Raw genomic sequence first — 18,676 nt, forward strand, 5'->3', positions numbered from 1 at the left:
GGGATTACAGGCGTGAACCGCCGCGCCCGGCGGACATTTTTCTTTGTTCTCTTTTACAACCATATTTTCCAGACAAATTGCTATATGTCACTATTAACAGTAATATGTGATACTGTACCTCCATTACTGTGAATTGTACATTTTAAAAATGGATTATTTTAATAGGCAAAGATGGAATCTAATTTTTAACTTGAGTTTCCATAATTATTTGTGAGTTTGATTTCTTTTTTACCTCTGCGTTTGCTCTTTTTGGACTATCTCTTTACATTGTTTGTCAGTTGGGGCCTTGTGTTTCTTATTCAATTCATGTTCGCTCTTCCAGTAATTGAAAATAGTTTTACAGTTTAGTCAAAAAAATTTTTTGCATATTAAAATTTTATGTAGTTCTGTAGGTCCATTTTTTTCCCTTTGTGGTTTCTACATGCCCTTCTTATTTTCATACATCCTTCCAATGGCCCAAACTTAATTTTACTATTCAGTTTAACTCTTTAATCCATCTGAAATTATTTGGGGGTGTGGTGAGAAATGCAACTTTAAAATATTACTTTGAAAGATATGATCATATTCAATTTCTCAATAATTGCCTTATTCATTTTCTTATACTGAGTAGCATCTTTGGACAGAGGAATGTATTTGTTGATGCTAAAAGCGAATATTGGCTATTTTTGAAAGTGGTGTTTGACTAGACAAAATCTGAAGTAATTTCTCCAGGGCAAAAATGTCAACTATTGGCAGAAATCATAGCAGATATTGTGAATAAATGGATGGATAAATAAGAAAGAAATGATTATGAGCATGCAGGAAAAATGTTAGGGCAACGTATTTGAGCTGCATGATTCTTTATAAATTAGTGGATTTAAAATTTCAAAATGAGGTAATTGTGTTTTGCTTTAATCTGTTAAATTTGGGATGTTACTCAAGAATACTCATATATTAGTTTACTATTTTCCCAAATAATTTTGGTTAAATGTTTATTTGAGAAACAAAGGCAACTTCCCGAAAGAAAATGTGTCAATAGTATTTGAATCTGAATTTTTATTGTATGTAATCTTGGTTTTAAGTCAGAGTCATAAAGTTCTATACACTGAGTATGATCTTATAAATACCTATTGGAGGCTGGGTGCGGTGGCTCATGCCTCTAATCCCAGCACTTTGGGAGGTTGAGGTGGGAGGATTACCTAAGTCAGGAGTTCGAGACCAGCCTGGCCAACATGGTGAAACCCCCATCTGTACTAAAAATACAAAAAAATTAGCCAGGCGTGGTGGCAGGTGTTTGTAATCCCGGCTACTGGGGAGGTTGAGGCAGGAGAATCGCTTGAACCTGGGAGGCAGAGGTTGCAGTGAGCTGAGATCATGCCACTGCACTCCAGCCTGGGCAACAAGAGTGAGACTCAGTCTCAAAAATCAAGCAAACAAACAAACAAAAACACTCATAAAATAACTTAGAATATAATCCTTTTTCGGGTATTGTGTATTAACTTTTAGATCTGATTGCAGTTTTGAGGCAAAAAGGAAATGTACTCAATAATAAAATGTATATTTAAATGGTTGATATTTGAGTTTAAATATTTTAATAATTATTCTAGGTATTGAGACTAGTAAATATTGAAGCCGAATGCCTTTAAGTATCTATACCAACACACGTGTCTATTTTATAAGTATCAATATGATTTCATACATTAAGCATATATGTATTTAAAAGCTACGATACTTTCAGAAATGTAAACAATTGCTTTTTGTGTGTGTGCTGAAGGCTTAACTCCACTAGGACTCTTGGTTCTGAATACGACATGTTTCTTCATTTATGACAATCTTACAGCATCAGTTGTGTCCTGCAGCCATTGTGTTGCTCAGTGCTCTCCCCGTGATTAGCTTTCAGAGCACTTCATAAAACATTTTAATGCCACTATGTAGAAACAGATATACATTAATTCCATTTCCAAGGGCTTTTAAGAAATGCAGCTTTATTTTAGGTTGCAGCTAATTTTGAATTGTTACTTTTAGTAGCAGCTTAAAACATAGTTTTGTTTTTTAAATTAAAGATCAGGGTTTCAATGTTGCAATCTGGGAAAAAAAAATTGTAGTGTAACAGTGAAGCATTTTCCTTTTCCTTTTTCTTTTCTTTTTTTTTTGGTCATAGGGAGTGGGGAAATGCAGTCAACACTCCCTTTGCCATATGCTTCAACTTTCATGTCTGTTTTGCCATCATCTATTCCATTAACATTATGATTAATTGAAAGCTCACTAGAATTTCAAATATCTTGAAAACTAGCCAGTGCCGGCTCTTTGGAGGCTACATTGAAAATAAATAACAATAAAATCAGGGTGATTTAGACTTTTGAAGTCTTTAAAGAAACCATCACTATGATATTTACTACTGCTGCAGAAAAGAGAACAACACTCTACATTTCTGACATTGTAAAAGACAACACGGCAACTGAAAGAAAGCTTGAATTTCTGGGAGTAGCATTACGATACAGGACTCCTGCTGAGCCCACCAGTTCCTTGCTCTACACAGCTGCTTTCTCAGCTGGGGTTTTGAAATAAGCACTGTGAGAAAAGACAGAAATGACCATGATGCATCTTCCTCACTATGAGAAAAAAGGTAATGTTTAATTAACGCTTCAGGCTTCTGGTTTCCAACTTATTGCTGTGTTTGTTTGTATGTTTTGCTTGGGGTATTTTTTATGCTCTCGTTCCTTTTCATTTCATGGAATACAATGCCTAACTAAAAATGTCTTTGTGCTTGTACTTATGGGAGAAGGATTCTGTACTTCTGGCTTCACTGAAATTAATAAGAGCAGTCTGCACATTTATACTCACAAGATATTAACATGGCTCATGCTCACTTAGCTAAGCTTGTGTGTAACATAGTAAAAATGCCACAAGTGAAAGAGCAGCATCTGACTTGTTAAAAATTCATGGATTTACTTTATCTATTGCCATCCTATAATATTGTACCATGATGTTAACAATGAACTGTACTTTAAGGCTGGATTAAGTAGTAAGCAAAAGATTATTAAAGCAATAAACAATGCTTTAAATCGTCTAGCCATAAAGAATCATATTATCTCCATTTTAACTCGTTACAAATTGTACTTGGATTGCATAGATAAAAATTAATTAAAAACACATGAAGAATTCTATTCTTCATAGCTTTATTTGGTTCTGCTTCTTAGACAAAAACCCAGTGGAGTTTTTCATAGTATCCTTTTCATCTCGTTGAGAATATAATTGACTCTTGAACAACAAATGGGTTAGGGGCTCTGACCTCTATAGAGTTGAGAATCTGCATATAACTTTTCACTCCCCCAAAACTTAACTACTGATTTCCTACTGTTGAGTGGAAGCCCTACCGATAGCATAAACAGTCAACATATATATTATATGTGTTATGTATATTATATACCATATTCTTACAAGAAAGCAAGCTAGAGAAAAGAAAATGTTAAGAAAATCAGAAGGAAGAAATACATATTTTTTATTTATTAAGTGGAAGTGGATCATCATAAAGGTCTTCATCCTCATTCTGTTCATGTTGAGTAGGCTGAGAAGTAGGAGGAAGAGGGAGGTCTGGTCTTGCTATCTCAAGGGTGCAGAGGTGGAAAAAAATCCACGTATACGTGGACGTTCACAGTTTGAATTTGTATTGTTTAAGGCCAATGGTTATTTATTTTACTAACCCAGAATGATCTGCATAAAAAGTGCTCCATAATGTGTGCATGTATAAGTGTATACTTCACTCTGACTTGGGTATTATGAATTACCTCTGTGATTTTTATTAATTTTCTGGTTGGAAAGTTGAATACTTTTGAACTTCAATAATGCTCTTGGGAGTAAAGTTCAGAGGTTGGATGCTTATTGGAAACATGCCAATTTAGTTTTATTTTAATGGTTTGAACTAAAATATTGATTGATAACACTTTAGTAATCACTCAGTATAAAATCTGGTCAGCAATTAATTTTACAAACATTCATTGTGTGTCAGGCTTTGGACTTGGCAAGGAAGACAAATGATAAGTATGTGGCTCTCTCAAGATCCTTATAGTTTCATTCTTTGGCTCAATAAGCTGTTTTCTGAGGAAGGATCTGATGTTTAACTATATTGCTGTACAACCTATGTTGCAGTAGGGTTTTGCAGAATGTATTGAATTACACTTCCAAGTAAAATAATAGTTGCCTAGTAGGCAATTGGTCTGAACTGGATTAAGTTTTGCCTACTCATGCTACAACTATTTATTGAATAGCTATTTTGTATCAAGCACTGTTGTAAACACTATAGATATAGTAGAAATCAAGACAGAGTCTCTACCCTCGTGGAGTTTACATCCTAGCAGGGACTGGGGAGGAGGAGGTAGCCTGCACTTTCACACTTTTTTTTAGTAGGATAATGAGGCAGAGGTGCCCTAGAAATTGAAGCTTCTGACCTGATAGTAAGCAATTAATATGGCCTACTTGCTGGCTCAAGCCTGTAATCCCAGCACTTTGGGAGGCCGAGACGGGTGGATCACGAGGTCAGGAGATCGAGACCATCCTGGCCTACAGGGTGAAAGCCCGTCTCTACTAAAAAATACAAAAATCTAGCCCGGCGAGGTGGCAGGCGCCTGTAGTCCCAGCTACTCGGGAGGCTGAGGCAGGAGAATGGTGTGAACCCGGGAGGCGGAGCTTGCAGTGAGCTGAGATGCGGCCACTGCACTCCAGCCCTGGCGACAGAGCGAGACTCCGTCTCAAAAAAAAAAAAAAAAAAAAAAAAAAAATATGGCCTACTTGCTTTCTAAACTGTACAGCACTGACCCAAAGGAAAATAAAGATCTTCTACAATACTTGTAAGTACTTTCCTAACACTTGCAAGTGATTTTAAAGTCAGACAACAAAAAACTTATAATAATGTAACATGTAACCCTTCCAAATTATGTGTTAAGAATAGTATACAAAAAATATTAACACTATTCATATAGGGTAGTGATTTTAAGTTTTGGTTCAGAAGTTGTTAAAATTTCTTAGCAAGAGTTTACCTGGAGCTTTCCCTTGACCTGACAATTGGCAAAACCCACAGGTTCTTTTTTTTTTTTTAGACGGAGTCTAAAACCTGTCACCCAGGTTGGAATGCAGTGACACCATCTTGGCTCACTGCAAGTTGTACCTCCTGGGTTCACACCATTCTCCTGCCTCAGCCTCCCGAGTAGCTGGGACTACGGGCGCCCACCACCACTCCCAGCTCATTTTTTGTATTTTCAGTAGAGACGGGGTTTCACTGTGTTAGCCAGGATGTTGTCGATCTCCTGACCTCATGATCCACCTGCCTCGGCCTCCCAAAGTGCTGGGATTACAGACGTGAGCCACCGCGCCCAGCCAACCCACAGGTTCTCAGTGCCTGCTGAAATTGCTATACACTCTCTGTGGGTCTGCTTTGGTTACTAGTGACAATGTCCACCACAAAAAGAACTTGAAAAACATTTATATGTGGCTTTATATCATCTCTCTTTTTCATTTTGAATAATTCATATTTCCTGTTTTAAGATTGCAGTGGAATACATGTTTTCTATTTTATCTTTTTTTGTTTGTTTCTTTCTTGATTTGTTTCTATTTTTTCTATTTTCACATAGGCATCTAATGTTTTTGGCTCACACTAAAGTATTTTAAATCCATTTTTCCATTATCATTTCTGCCATAACAGTTGGAAAAAACTTAAGTTCTTATGTCCCCAGCCTCTTTTGCAGTGAGAGCAGCCATATGCTTTAGTTCTGGAAACAGACATGGCCCGAACTTGCTAAGAGCTCTAGGAAGGATTTTGCTTTTCCTCATGTCAGGGCATGTTATAAGGTATTACCTGATATAATCCCTGGCATGGCTCCTCCTTCCTTCTTTCTTGAAGGCAAACTGGAATGCTGAAAGCTACTGCAGTCATCTTGCAACCAGGAAGCAAACATGAGAAATCCCAAGAGAATTTCAGAAATTGTCAAACCACTGAACCAATGCTAGCTGCTTCCCTCAGGACGACTTGTTATGCCAGAAAAAGTATCCAATATTTATTAAGCCACCCACTCTATATAGTGCTTCCTGTTATTTTCAGTTGGAAGCATTCCTAACGGATGATGCCACACACATAACATGCATAAACAATTGTTAGTAATTATTGAAAGTTGAGCATTAAGCTGTACATTAAAACACACCGATGAAGGCAAAATGCAATTCTCATCTTGAAGAAGCTTATGGTGAACACTTTATAAGTTAAGCCAATAAGAATCAAAAGCCCTTCGGATATTAGTTGCAGGTCTGCAACTAATCTAGACTGCTATGTTTCTTACTGATTCTTGGCGTTTGTTTTCTCATATATAAAAGAAGGGATTGCATTATTTCCTGGGTCTATTCCAAATATACATTTCCAAGTTTGTTAGAATAAAATGTATTTTAAATCCATGGATTTGTAACACTTCCTGTCAAATGATATTTTAACATTTGTATTCCATGGATACTTTGGATGCGAAAGAAGCTTTTGTGCATTTACTGTTCATGCTTAGGATTCTGTGCATACTACATTGAAAAAGCTAGGCTATGAGTTTGAACATTTTGATATGGCATCCTAAAATTTAATTTACTTAGCATTCCAGAAGTCGAGTTTATTTATTTACCTATGGAACAGCATAAATAGAATACCGGGAAATATCTTTCAGGAATAATTTTTCCCAAGAAAATCCTACACAACTTCAATAATTTTCTTCCCTTTTATGAGCACAAAATTGAGACAAAAATAATTCCATTAATACGGAGGTATGCCTGATGCACTAGACTTTCCAGCTTTTTTGTGATATGACTGAACAAGTGTATGAAATTGCCAGAAGGTATTTTCATTGCTAGCAGGAAAGGTATTTTAAAATTGTGCTCAGGAGGCATAAAGGACAACAAATAAAGTGTTGCTATACTGTTTAAAAGATTATGAATGAATGTGAATTAACGGAAGAATTGATCACAAACAGCATGAATTTCAGTCTGCTATATGTTTCCATCTCATTTTGCAATAGCAAGGGATTATGTGCACTGACCAAATGCCAGTTGCTCCAACCAAATCTTGATTTTTTTTTTTTGTCATGACATGTCGATGCTTAATTCTAAATTGTAATTTGGTTGGTGTTGGAAACTGAGGTGTACAAAGAACCCATCACTGGAAATAGAAACAAGGTAAAATATAAAAGAAAGAATTGATAGCTAGCACAGGAATTTAACACAGAAAATGAAAAAAAGCAAAGAAGAAAGAACGGCGTGTGCGTGTGTGCGTGCACGCATGTGTGCACGTGTGCATAGGCAGACGTGGAGTAATTAGGCAGGGAGAGTAAAAGTGCTTCAGTGTAGAGGTCGTGTCCTTTTTATGAGATGAGGAAATTATTTCTGGACAATTACCATTACTTCTTGTTTTTCAGGGTAATACGCAGTCCACGGGCTGGAGAGCCAAACTGGTACTTAAAAAGGAGAGATTCTTGCTTTCTTTGAAGCAGCGTAGTATCTCAGGGTGGTGGTTGAGTACCACAGAAACAGAGAAGCATGTTCTCTACATGCTGGAAGCAGTCATCCTGTTGCTAAGGAAACAGCCTCACTCAGCAAGGGTCACCTTTGGAAACAACTGCAAGACTTCAAAGCAGATCAATAGAGAAACACCAAGACCTGAGCTTCCTAGCTAATGCTCTCTCTCTCTCTTTTAAATATCCTTTTCAACAAATGTTTACTTACGTGATTTCTGTTTAGTGGGCAGTAGCAAGGCAAAATTGAATGTGTAATAAATCGAGCCCAGTATTTTTCAAGCTCTGGCTCTTGGAGATCTGTGGTTTTTGATAGATGCTTTGAGTGTGGGATTGTGCGGAAACAGCAGGATGGAGATGGACTGATATCAGGTTTAAAAAGAGATGCTGCATTTATGACTTCATTTGAGGGAAAGGTTCACTCATTAAAAAATGTAAATTCTTTACTCATACAAGCATACTTCATTACTCATTTGTTCACATTAGTGAGATTTTTAATTTCTGAAAACATCTTGTCATATCTTAGGCTTATGCACTTTTGTGTGTCACTAGAGAAGATTTCATTCATGTATTCATTTGTTCATTCATTTCTCAAATATCTTTGATTTTCTACTGTTTCAGGTACTCTGGGGATAAGAAGTGAATAGAACATATTTAAGCACTGGGGTACTCAATCTAAAGTAGAAAGCAGATACGGAAAAAAAAAAAAAAAAAACCCAAAGAAACAGTGGAATCACCTGCAGAGGGAACACAAGGAGATGCTTATAATTTTTTCCTGGGGAGGTGAGGGAAGGCATTTGGGGAAAGAAAATGCCTGATCTCATCCTTGAAGGATGGATTAGAATTGAACAGGGAATCTAGTCCTAGAAATCCCAAGACAGAGACAACGGCAAATACTAAGTGCAGAGAGGTGAGAAAGAGATTCCATTTGGCTCTATTGATGAAGTTTAGGATATATTATGAACTGTGTTTGGACAGGAGGCCAGAAAATGAAACTGGGCCTGGATCATAAAAGTTCTTAACTTAATATAAAAATAAGGATATACTTTACTGTTAGTTTTTCAGAATTTTAAAATTTAATGTTATGATAAATAGAGCCTAGCTTGGTGTTACTCCTCCCTTACCCCTTTGACAATATAAAATTTGTTACAGATACCTAAATGCTTTCAGATGCCTTTATGAACTGGAATTTCAGTGGCTATTTAACATCTAAATCAAGAATTGTAAAATTTAGTGATAAATTCTTGCTATTAACAATCACAAACATATTTGATTTATTAAAAGATGAATAATTGATTTTTATAACTGGGATTAGGACAATTTCTACTTTCAAGGTAACTAGTAAAATTAAGTTGTTGGTCTCAACCATTTCTTGAAATCATATGCTTTTCTTGTTAGAAAATTTTGGTGACAAATGCAGATAGCTATTCTATCTCCTAAAGTGTTATGAGCCACACTGAAATGCACCTTGTTAACTCTTCCTTTATAAGGGACAAGAATGAACCTTGTGTACAAGAAAATGTGGCGGGTTCCGATGTTTGGGAGCTATAGCTTGTTGGCATCATCTAAGTTAGCCACCTGTTCTAGCCTGCATTTGCTGAATAAATTAGATGCTCTTGGGAGAGTGTATGCAGCTGACTGGGTTGCCTTGTTACCAAGGCAACCATTTTTCTTCTGCTCTATGACTCTGAAAGGTTTCATAACTCATTAGTGCTCCTGTGGGCATCAACATGACAAAATTCCTTTCGTTTCTTTCTTAAGTTCCTGGTCAAGATGATGAGATTAGTGGCAATTAATAAATGCTCTCACCATATTTTTTTATTCATAAAGGATATTTTCCAAATGTTTGAAAAACTTAGGTCCAAACCTTAAAGGCACAAATGTAACAGTTAAATGGAGGAATATGCACAATAATGAATAAAAAATGAAAAATATTTTCAATCTCAGATATTTTCAAAGAAAAATCTAAGGCAAAATATGTAAAAACATAGATTCTCTAAGACAGTGGATGAAAACTTATTTTTTATAATTATTCCAGCTGTTATCTCTATCAGGTCTTTTTTACTCTCTCTGATATGGCACAAGAAAGAGCTCAATTTAGCAAAGCTGTTATCGGATCCATAAAGGCATTAATTTAGGGGGTCAGTGATCATTTTCAGAATGCCACAGGGCCCAAGGAGTCGTGGAGGGATGGCCCACCCTACACTACGGGAACACCATCAGAAATCCATGCAGGTTTTTAATCCCCAAGTGACATTTAGACCCAGGAAATTTGTTTTCTTTTATTTTGTGATCCGTATTTGTTGTTTTTCCTCTCTTGTTTATATGTTGTCCCTTTTGATTTCATATCTTCATGCACTAGAATAAATCAGTTAGCCTCCCACACAGGTAAATTTCTTAAATAGTCACCTTATACTAGGAATTCTACATATTATTTCACTTGCTTCATTTCTAATGTCAACTTGATGAGATGGATATCATTTATCTCATTTTACAAGTGAGGAGACTGGGGCTGAAGGTAGCAGAGTTGGTGTTCAGATTGAGTTGCAGCTCATTCCAAAGCACTATTTTTCCACTATGCAGTGGTGTCTCTAAAATTCTATAATAATGATGTATATCCTTTCTGAACATTGGAGTATTAGGGAGAAAAAAAACCAGGTGATATTTTGAGACATTAAAATTAAGCCTCTAAGAGGGCACTTGTTCTATTTATTTTTATTTATTTATTTTTTTGACAAGTGTAATGCAACTCTAGGCTCTGCCAAATTCACTGTAGTGCTGAAGCTTTTGTATAGATTATGGGAATAGCTTTATCATACACGGCAATTTCTTTGACACTGGTTTTTATTATCCTTCTATAAGTACTAGAGAAACTGATTGAAACTGAACCTTAAACTCCCATTTTGTACTGATCTTACTTGTTGTTTGCAGTTGAAGAATAACATCCTGCTGATATCCACTGCAGGACCGCTAGGACCTCTGTTAGAGATTAAGCTCATGTTTTGATTGTAGACAAACCTTAGTGCAATTAGATTTACCCTAGTTTCTTATTTTATAGTGATTCTGCATCCTGAGATTTCAAAGGTGGAACTGATATTTTCAAATACATAGTTCATTAATAGATACAGGAACATTTTAAGATATGACCACACCATGAATAGACAGTTTTAAAAAAGACAGTGTCCAATAAAGCAGTGCAAATATTTTACATGGTGTGAATGCAGGGGGATTATGGTTTTTGTTAGGTACATTGTGGTTGATCTCTGCTGTAAAGATTAACACTTCACTAGACGTAAATATGCAGGAGGAGCACAAACACGTTATTCTTCTAGAATACAGGGATTTGACAAAAGAAGAAAACACATACTTGCATTTGCTACAAGCATGATGAATTTGCTTTTTTTCTCTCCTATTTCGAGCATCAGTGTAATGTCTGAAAGCTAGAAGAATATGGCAATTATTTGCAATCTGAAAAATAATGTTATGCAAAGGCATTCTATTTGCATTTTGAGAAACACCTTTATTTTCATTATTTGCTTCTGCCATTCTCTTCCACATTTACCTAGATTAGATTAAAATACTACTTTTGTGCTCCAAATAGTGTTCTGGTGCCCTCGTTTATTCAATGTGCTTTCAGCAACCATTTAATGGTCTCCCTTGTTTGAGGTACTCTGCTAAGGGCTGGGCACCCAGAGATGAACGTGCAGTCCCTCTGTACCATGAGCTCAGCTTTGTGGGGGAGATGTACAAGGCAGTCAGTGGTTTCCGTAGGTTAGCACTGTCATGGAGTACAATGCACCTGTGGGTTGAAGGATCTATTAGAAAGTATTTTCAAATGAAGAGATTCTTCCAGCATCTACTTACCCTCAATCTGAATCACCCTCAGTACTTTGTACTGCAGACCATTGTCCCTATTACTTGCCCCAAACATGCCCTGCCCTCAAAGAATGGCAATCCTCCCAGATGTCTGCTCCTCTCTATTGAGTATTTCTGCAACACCTGTGATTACGTTGCATGATGACCATTCGAGGCCACAGCACCAATCAGGAGAGCAGCTTACAGGCATGAAGTCTGCGGGCACTTCCCACCAACGTTGGAAAGCAACACATTCATGGGGTCAGGATTCATTCTGCTGTTGTTTTAAATCGAAATTTAAGTTCCTCTCTATTTTCACACAAAGGAAATATTAAATATATTGATCTCTAACTCTATTTGTTCTCAAATAATTTGAAAACCTTTTGGTGTATTCAAGTCACAAAGGATATTTGGTGGTGGACCTTGGACAATCCGAACCAAACCTCCAGAGGGAAGGCAACCAAGGCTGTTCTGGAGAGGCCAGAAGCAGCAAATCATTAAGTCACTTCCATGATGGACTCTACTCACACTGCCTTTTGCCTCTGGTTGTCCCTGTTCTACTTTATAAATTCCTAAGAGGAGAATTTTTATCTAGGTTGGGCCACGTGTCTCTGCACTGGACTCAGTCAACCATGGCAGAAGAGACTGGTAGAAGTGACCACTGGAAGTGTCGTTATGAGCTCTACAGCTCTGCAATGACACTGGTCTTTCCCTCATTTCCTTGGAAGGAGCCAGTTTCTAAATTAAAGCAACTTGCCAGCACTGACTGTCAATTTATTGTCTCAAGTTTGAACTACTAGGCAAGGCCTCTTTTCTAAACTTTATTTCTTCTTACTTTATGTTATCAGGATCACTATTTTTTTGTGTATATACATATATATACACACACACACATATTTTTTGTGTATATATGTGTGTGTGTAAATATATGCATACATATATACACAAAAAGTGATCCTGATAACAAAGTGTATGTGTATATATAATATATATAAAAATAACATAATATATAATATATATATTATATATATAAAATATAGATATATAAAAATAGAGACAGGATCTCACTCTCACTATATTGCCCAGCCTGGTTTCGAACTCATGAGCTCAAGCAATCCTTCCGCCTATTTATATATTATATGTATATATCTATTAATATTAGTATCTATAATATGTATCTATTTTGTTATATATATAATATATAAATAGAGACAGGATTGCACTCTCACTACGTTGCCCAGGCTGGTTTCGAACTCTTGAGCTCAAGCAATCCTCCTGCCTTGGTCTCTCAAAGCACTGGGATTACAGGCATGAGCCACCGAGCACAGTCCCAGGGCCACCAGGACCACCATTAACTTCTATTTCTACCCTTTTTTTGTTTTCTTTATGAGTAATATTGTTTTGCCATAAACTTCCATATGGCTTCACTGATCTTGGTTTTATTCAAAAATGGTTCGTGTCCTCTACAGGATTACGTGAGCTACGGCTTCCCATATAGTGACTCTCCTACTATGGTGTTGTCTTCTGTGTGAGGAACTCTCAGTTACTTTTCCATTGGCTCTGGAGTGGGTCTTTACCATGCTGAATTTTGACGGTAGAGGCTTGAACAAATGAGTGGAGGCAAAAGGAAGGAAATACTTTTAGGAGACACAGGAGTGCAGCATATGTGTGGATGTAAGGATAGCTGAGTCTGGAAAGGTAAGAACAGGCCATGAAGAATTTGAAAGCAATGAGAACCCCATGAAGAATTTTAAACAGAGGAATGACATCATTAGCTAAGCATATCAGGAGGGAGGTTAGCTTGGTGTAAGACTTGGTGGTCGTTGAAGGGCTAGTGAAATAACCTCAAGAAATATAAATAAAGTTGAAACCAAGGTAGTGGCAGTAAAGGTGGAAAGTGGAGAACAAATATGTGAAATGTTTCGGAGGCAGAATTTATAGTACTGGTGCAGTAATGGGGGAGAGAGTTGAGGCGACTCTGAAGTCTTGGGGATGTTGATGCTGTGACTTTGGAATGGCTGGGTCAAGCAAATTAATATAAGCCTTAATACTTACCAATTTTTTTTGTGTGGTAAAATTTCTCTCGGCAAGTTTTAAATTTACAATGCATTGCTATTCACCGTAGTCACCATGTTGTACACAGATCTCCTGAAATACTCCTCTTAGCCAACTGAAATTTTGTATCCTTTTCCCTAAATGTTCCTAATCTCAATCTTGCACCCCTAGCCCCTGGTAACCATCATTCTAATTTCTGCTTCTGTAAGTTTCATTTTTTAGATTCAACATATAAGTGAGATCATGTAGTATTTTTTTTTTTTTTTTTGTGCCTAGCTTAGTTCACTTAGCATAATGTCCTCCAGGTTCATCCATGTTCCTGCAAAAAGCAGGTTCTCCTTTTTTAAGGCTGAATAATATTCCATTGTGTATGTACACTACTTTTTTTTAATCATTCATCCATTGATGGACACTTAGGTGGATTTCATATTGTGACTGTTGTGAATAATGCTGCAATGAGTATGAGAGGGCAGATCTCTCTTCAAATAACTGGTTTATTTTCTTTGATTATACACCCAGTAGTAGAATTGCTGGATCATGTGGTAATTTTATTTTTAATTTGTTGAGGAATTCCATGCTATTTAACACAACGGCTGCACTAATTTACATTCCTACTAACAGTGTGCGTAAGTTCCCTTTCCTCCACATCCTTGGCAATGCTTGTTATCTCATCTTTTTCACAATAACTATTCTAACAGGTGTGAGGTGATGTCTCATTGTCATTTTAATTGGCATGTATCTGATGATTAGAGAGACTGAACATTTTTCCATTTCTCTATAGACCATTTGTATGTCTTCTTTGGAAAAATGTCTTCAGGTTCTTTGCCTGTTTTTAAATTGGGTTGTTTGTTTCATTGTTATTGAGTCATTTGAGTTTCTTATATATGTTGAATATTAACCCATTACCACAAGTGTGTTTTGCAAATTTTCCCTCCCATTTCATAGGTTGTCTCTTCACTCTGTTTCCTTTGCTGTGCAGTAGCCTTTTAGTTTACTGCAATCCTATTTTCTGTTTTTACTTTCGTTGCCTGTGCGTTTGAAGTTCTGTGAAATTCTTAACCTCACGATCTGATTGCCGATTCCTAACTGATGGGGCACTCAGGATTTCTAACCCCTTCTTTGTTTCTGACCTCTGGTAAGCACTGATAAATTAATACAGTCGTTATGAAAACATCTGAAATTTCAGCCTGTTAATTTAAGAGTTAACAAAATAGGAATAGTTGTTTCATTTTTTAGTGATAAAATGTTACATTTTTATTAAAATTTTAAAGAAAATATAGAAATATAAAATGAAGAAAATAAATATAGAAATACATATTGAGAGATATAAAGTATCTCAAGATTATATGCCCTACCCAGTGATAATTATTGCTAACCTTTTATTATACATCTTTTGTTTTTCCTTTCCTTTTTTCCCCCCGGGCTTTTTTTATTTTAAAACATAGTATTGCTTTGTCACTCAGGCTGGAATGCAGTGATGCAATCATAGCTCACTGCAGCCTTGATCTCCTGGGCTCAAGTGATCCTCCCTCCTCAGCCTCCCATGTAGATGGGACCACAGTTGCTCTCCACCATACCTGGCCAATTTTACAAATTTTTAGTAGACACAAGGTCTGGATAGGTTGCCAGGCTGGTCTCAAACTCCTGGCCTCGAGCGATCCTCCTGGCTCCACTTCCCAAAGTGTTGGATTACAGGCATGAGCCACCACACTCAGTCTATTATATATTCTTTAATACTTAAATTGATGCCCTCTGGAGATTTTTCTGTTTACTCTTCATACTATCTAGTAAAAGCATTTTCATTTGACTGTAAAAATATAATCTACATCTTTTAATGTACACAATAGGTTAAGATTTTCATCATGCTCTTTGATGGCCACCTGATTTTCTCTTGGCTCTTCCATAATTTATGTAAGTAATCTTCTCCTTATGGTCATTGAGTTATTTCCGATTTTTAAAATTATATATAACATTAGGATGGGTACATTTCTACAGATATCTTTGCATATTTGCTGATCATTTCCATAGCATGCGTTCTCAGATGTGAACTTTCTGGTCAAAAATAGGAATGTTAACATTTTAATGTATGTTGCCACATTTCTGCCATTAGTTTACGAGATTATTACTTTCTTCCTGTACTGTTGCCAAAAATTCTTTTAAAGTGTCTGCTGATCTGATAGGCGATCAGAGTCTCACTATTGCCTGGCTCTTCAGGTCCTTAGCCATATCTTGGGATCTTGTGGTGCAGCTGCCATCATGAACAACGAAGACTTCAGAAATCCATCATCTCTCTAAGGGGATGTTCTTAGTATTGAAAAAAAAACTGGGGCTTTACTGCTGCTTAAATTAACGACTTAGTAGTCACTCTTTTTTTTTTTTTTTTTTTTTCTGGAGATAGAGTCTTGCTCTGTTGCCCAGACTGGAGTGCGGTGGCACGATCTTGGCTCACTGCAACCTCTGTCTCCCAGACTCAAGCGATTCTCCTGCCTCAGCCTCCTGAGTAACTGGGATTACAGGCATGCGCCACCACGCTCGGCTCATTTTTGTATTTTTAGTAGAGATGGGGTTTCACCACGTTGGTTAGTCTGTTCTCGAACTCCTGGCCTCGTGAACCACCCAACTTGGCCTCCCAAAGTGCTGGGATTACTGGCGTGAGCCACCATGCCAAGCCAGTAGTCACTCTTTCATTACTGCTAGATGAACCCTTTCTTTAAGTGATATCTCTACTACTAAAATGCTTGCAAGAATCTCTTCAAGGATATGAAATTCCTGCAAGAACCAATTTCCTCTTCCACTCTTGCCTTAGAGAGATATGTTTTTACAAGAAAACATCTAGTTGTCTTGTTTCAAATATATCAACAATATTTTGTTTGTATTCACTTTTTTTTTTCAATAGGCAAATTGTTCATGTTTGGCCAGAACTGAATGGATAATATGTTCTATAACTCGGACAACCAGGGCAGAAGACTCTCCCCAAGTGATGATGGTAATTGATTCAAAATTGATTTTGAATCAGATGATGCAAACTGATTCAAAAGCAGACTTCCTGGACAAGGCATGTGACCAGATTCTGTGGCTTAACTTCTGAACTCCAAAGGTTTACTCATACTCGGGCCTTTCTTCCTTTTTGAGTCACACTGACCAGCATTTTGTTGAGAGAACACACACAGTATGGGTAATGTTACTGTCCCGTCTTTAGTTTTTGATATAGAGACTACTTTGCTATAAAACTGAACTGTGTAACATTGATTAAGATTACTCAGGGGAACACTATATCACAGCAAATGGTTGAGGCAATTCTAAGACTATCGTATTTCATGGTTCCTTCCTTCTCATTCTGCTGGGGCTGACACCTGGCCACCTCTAGTCCCACTTCTATATCAAAGTTTTAATCATGCAGATACTTTCACAATCAATTTTTTTTCCCACTTCTTCACCAGAATGTGAGTTATTTAAGGTCACAGAATCTTTGTAAATGATCTTAGTATTCCCCCCACACCTATCCTGCCAAAGGATTTATTTAGGATTCAAGAGATACTGAATGAATTAACTTTTAACTATGAGTCATGCTTCTAAGGAGGAATGCAGACATATCAAAGGTATAATAAATTCCTAAGCTTTTTCCCATTTTACTGCTACCAAGTTTATTCAGGCTACCTCTATTAGCTCACATCTCAAAGCTTTCCCAAGCAACATAGAAGAGATAAATGGCTAACCTTGGCAGTGATTACTCATGGTATTAATCTAGTTCACATCCGAGGAATTTAGTACTACTCAGAATACATCTGGTGTCTAGTGATTCAAAGGTTGTCATTCTGCCTTTTATCTTGGGAGTGTTCTGGTTCTTTGCTCATGGTCTCACCGTGCCCTGATGCTGGTGGATTCATTTGTTTAAAAGATTTGGTCTCTTCCATCTTTTGGAGGCAAATCTATAATGGCACTACATGATGGAATGCTCTTTGGAATATTGTCTAGGGATGTCATTAAAAGGCACTCTTTACATTACTTGAAAAGTAATGTACCCAGCACCTCCTTAAATCATCTGTGTTTACAATCATTTTCCAAAAAAGTGGGTTAAGATGAGCTCTATCCTTATGACTATGCTGTCACTTTTGAACCAGGATGAGAAATCTGTTTGATGGGACTACTCATGTTGGGATCTAGGACTATGAGCAGACAAAAAAAAAAAAATTGAAGTTTAGGTTTATTTTTCTTTTTCTGCATCTGATGGTATAGCTGTCTTTGGAATACTTACATTTCTAACAATTTCCTGTCCTGAGTCAAATAACAATTATGGACAGATCTATTCTTCATCTTGAACTTCTGGAATTCTTGGCAAAGAGGAAATGTAGCAATTTATGACATTGATCTACAGGAAACGTATTATTTAGGAAAGATGAGAGAACGATAAATGGAGGAAAATATTTTTCTGGACCAAATGCAGCATTTTTGAATTTTTAATCTGGTCATTGGTCCAAGTCAGTGTTTCCCAAAACTTACTGCACATTAGAAATCCCTGGGGTGTTTTAATAATAGTAATAAGAGTATTAATAAATGATAAATAAAGGCAAAGGTCTTATCTCAAGTACTCTGATTCAAATTTGGGGTTCGTGTCTGGTTGTTTTGATTTTTAAAGCCCTTAAATAATTCTAATATGCAGCCTGATTTAAAACCACTGGTCTATGTAGCAGCATCCCATGATATTCTGATATTGCCTTTAATATTTTCTTAACAAATTTTCATAGTTTTCTTAGTTGCTCACAGTGTTTGCAATATTCTTCTGGCATCTCTCAAACATCTTTCATGCTAAAATAAGAAAAATATGCTTTTCATAAAGAAGAGCCTCCACTGTGGATATGCAATTTCTCTCACAATGTGTTTTTATGACGTGGAATGAGCATGGCTCAAGTATGCAGGGATGGCAATGATTGCTTTGGCTTTGGCTTCTCTGGTTTTATCAGGCCTTTGTATCAGGGTCCTTATGTGTTTTCAAACTTATCATCAATCTGCTAATAAATTCAAATTGTTTTGTACCAGAAAACCCTGAATGATTTGCTTTCAGTCGGTTAGAAACAACTATTATCCCTCGCTGAGATGAGTTCCTCCTAACCAGATGCTCTTCAAAGTAAATCACCTCTTGGGCAGCCCAGTCACTATTTCCTTCTCTGTTACCCTTGGCACGCAGGTCTACAGGAAGGCCACATGACACTTCTCTGTAAAAATAAATGAGATAATAAATGACAAGGTCTCCC

Source organism: Piliocolobus tephrosceles, chromosome 4 (assembly GCF_002776525.5).
Source record: "Piliocolobus tephrosceles isolate RC106 chromosome 4, ASM277652v3, whole genome shotgun sequence".
NCBI lineage: Eukaryota > Metazoa > Chordata > Mammalia > Primates > Cercopithecidae > Piliocolobus > Piliocolobus tephrosceles.